The sequence below is a fragment of the Amphimedon queenslandica genome, unplaced genomic scaffold, assembly GCF_000090795.2.
Source record: "Amphimedon queenslandica unplaced genomic scaffold, v1.1 AMPQUscaffold_13126, whole genome shotgun sequence".
Taxonomy (NCBI): domain Eukaryota; kingdom Metazoa; phylum Porifera; class Demospongiae; order Haplosclerida; family Niphatidae; genus Amphimedon; species Amphimedon queenslandica.
This window is the reverse complement of record NW_003546638.1, coordinates 1-3597: the sequence shown is the minus strand read 5'-3', so window position 1 is coordinate 3597 and position 3597 is coordinate 1. Positions and strand designations below refer to the sequence as shown.

Here is a 3597-nt window from a genome sequence, read left to right as displayed (position 1 = left end):
CATACCGTAGGACGATTTAGATCGATCTAGCTATACTACAGTGCTTTGCAGGTTGCTTGACCCTGCAAACTCGTTAATCACGTGACTCTCACCATACTAGTAATACATGTCACGTGAGCAGAAACTGGGTCAAGCAACCTGCAAAGCACTGTATATCCCAACTGAGTTTGACACTAGGGATGAGCCTATTATTCCAGCATAATTTTAGGAATAATAGGGGCTTCCTCATATGAGGAATAATGCTGGAATAATTGGGTGGAAATAGGAATAATAGTGGAATAATGGGTCGAGTTGAGGTCAATGGTGATTGCAGATGAAATTTTCAAAATTTTTGGCTAGTGTTTTTTGGAAGACCTATTTTAAAACACTGCCGGAATGCAATTCTTAGGTGAAAATTGATTGTTTGAGAAAATTATTGAGAATAAATTGAGAATAATAGGATAAAATGAAAAGAATAATGGGGGAAATTATTAAGAATTTCCAGAAAGAATAATGGGAAAATTTATGAGAATAATAGGCTCAACCCTATTTGACACTAGGGATGAGCCTATTATTCCAGCATAATTTTAGGAATAATAGGGGCTTCCTCATATGAGGAATAATGCTGGAATAATTGGATGGAAATAGGAATAATAGTGGAATAATGGGTGGAATTGAGGTCAATGGTGATTGCAGAAGAAAATTTTAAAATTTTTGGCTAGTGTTTTTTGGAAGACCTATTTTTAAAACACTGCTGGGATGCAATTCTTAGGTGAAAATTGATTGTTTGAGAAAATTATTCAGAATAAATTGAGAATAATAGGATAAAATGAAAAGAATAATGGGGGAAATTATTAAGAATTTTCAGAAAGAATAATGGGAAAATTTATGAGAATAGGCTCAACCCTATTTGACACCAGCCGCTTGGAATTTGAAAAATGTAGGTGTACGTCACTGATGACGTCTTATAATGATATTCATAGAAGCATGGCCGACATTTTACAGCTGCGATATAGGCCTGCGTTTCACTTTTAAATGGGTTTTGTTTGTTCTGATAAGCAGTACAATAGCTGCTGGAGTCAACTAGTCTTCATAAAGCCCATCATTATCAGAAGATCTAGCTCTGTTAGCTTTTTAAAGCAAGAATTATCAGTTTGGGCGCTCAACCACATGTTCTTATGTAAACTATGACGTAGATAAATTGTCATAAAACGTCATTTTGGTATGCCATTGGGCCTATAGGGAGAACCCGGTTCTCAGGGTTCCCAAGGGCTGAGAGACCCAAGACCTGAGATCCTGTGATGGCATTGGGCGACTAAGAACCTGTAAAAGTCTCATCCTTATCCCGCATTTCTAGAAAAAGTTATTCCAGTTTTTCTTGGGTCAAACTCAGTTGGGATATAGTATAGGGATGAGCCTATTATTCCAGCATAATTTTAGGAATAATAGGGGCTTCCTCATATGAGGAATAATGCTGGAATAATTGGATGGAAATAGGAATAATAGTGGAATAATGGGTGGAGTTGAGGTCAATGGTGATTGCAGAAGAAAATTTTAAAATTTTTTGCTAGTGTTTTTTGGAAGACCTATTTGTAAAACACTGCTAGAATGCAATTTTTAGGTGAAAATTGATTGTTTGAGAAAATTATTGAGAATAAATTGAGAATAATAGGATAAAATGAAAAGAATAATGGGGGAAAATATTAAGAATTTCCAGAAAGAATATTGGGAAAATTTATGAGAATAATAGGCTCAACCCTAATATAGTATAGCTAGAGCGGTTTCATATGACGTCACAGCATGCATCATAACTAGGTGAATGTAAACATTGAGGGGGCGAGCCATCAATTCACATTGTTTGATAAGAAGATTAAAATTATAATAAATGCAGCTCTTAGCCTGCATGCATATTCAGACCCCAGCCTCATGGCCGGGGTCTGAACAGAGCAAACACACCAGTTAACACAACCAAAATAACCCAGTAAAGGAGACAAGGATGAACTATCCTGTCACTTTGAAAAAATGTTCCAAGCTAAACTTTTAATCAAGCTTCCATCAATTAACATCTTTTTGAAATAAAACTACTGAAATAAAATCAATCCAGCTCTTAACGTGCATGCATATTCAGACCCCATCCTCATAGTCCGGTGGGGTCTGAACAGAGCAAACCCTTCTATTTAACACCACTGATCAAAATGACCTAGTAAAAGTGACAAGAATGAACTGTCCTAATACTTTGAGAAAAAGTGACAAGCTAAACTTCTAATCAAGCTTCCCTCACAATTTTAATTCTGTCAATGAGAGGACTAATCTAGAGGAGTCTTAGATCAAACTGCTTTTAAGTTCTTTAGCCTTTAGAGATGCTTTAGACAGCCCCTCTCTCTTATTTAACTCTTAGAAACTCAATCTGAGTTTGTCACGTTAAAATTTCCGCCATCTTGCTTTTTTGACCACACCCTCTAGATTAATTTTGCCCACGTGGTCCAAATTTATCAACAATAGTATACTAATTTAATCTTCGTATTCTTCCGTTCATAAACAAGACGTAACGCAAATAGACCTAGACTATGGCACGCCGATTGTTTCAAAATTATCGATAAAAATCCTTCCTTTTTTCTAATAGATTACAGAGATTTACTGAGTTGTGACCTATATTGATTGATTGATCGATTCATGATCATTGATCGATCGATTGATTGTGACTTATCCATCAATCATTGATGGATCGATTGATCGATCGATTATCAAAACTGGAGGGGTGTGGCTGAACAGCGATGTTTTACCATAGATATACGGAATTAGGCACATGGTACCACAAAGCTTGCCCTTCTTCTTTACCTCATTCCTTTGCTTCTTTGCTCGCTCAAACTCACTCAATCTCAGTCCAGAGATAAGCTTAGACTTCGTATTATGGAACAAGAAAAGAGGTAACCTGAATAATCATTCTAGGCTGTCTTTTATCACTTGGTGCAGATGGAGGATATTTTGACTACTACTAGGTGATGCATGGGGGTTTCCTCGAATGTTAAAGACAAGGTTAAAGCAGAAAAGGTATACCAGTTATTACCGATACCTCAGAGCTACCAAGAGAGTTAAGCATTCTAATGCATGAGTCTACATTCACAATGACTTAATTAACATTGTATTACTGTATTGGCATTACTGACCCAATTCAATATGAACTCTTCATTTATCATTACTAGTATCACTTTTGTGACATTTGTTATTTCATTGTAAATTGTTCTGATTTCAATAGTTTCAAAATAATTATTAAAGTATTAACATGTATCAGTCATAATTCAGTATTACCAATACAACTACACGTATAAACAAAATTTGTAAGGAAAAAGGCAAGGAAGAAGAGAGAGTAAACAAACTTTAGTCAGTATACAGTTAAAAGAGAGATAAGGTTAAAAATAATATTGTTAGTTCTCTAATATTTCATTTAACATTGATTTAGCTTGCAGGAATTCAACAAAAGGATCCACGTCTTCATTTGTTGTAAAGTCATGTAGTCTACTAAGAAATAACTCCTTTAATTCATCATCTACATCTTCTAGTGTTTCTGGAATAATGACAGTATTAATCTCTTCATCTGGGATAGGTCCATTTTCATCC

At 35.4% G+C, this 3597-nt stretch overlaps 1 long non-coding RNA gene across 1 annotated transcript; it reads left to right on the top strand.

Annotated features, from left to right (window-relative positions):
* Positions 1 to 2730: 2730 nt before the first annotated feature.
* Positions 2731 to 3261, top strand: LOC109585049 (uncharacterized). Its single transcript, XR_002186293.1, has 2 exons — positions 2731 to 2906; positions 2953 to 3261. It is a non-coding gene; the product is annotated as an uncharacterized LOC109585049 (long non-coding RNA).
* The last annotated feature ends 336 nt before the right edge of the window (positions 3262 to 3597 follow it).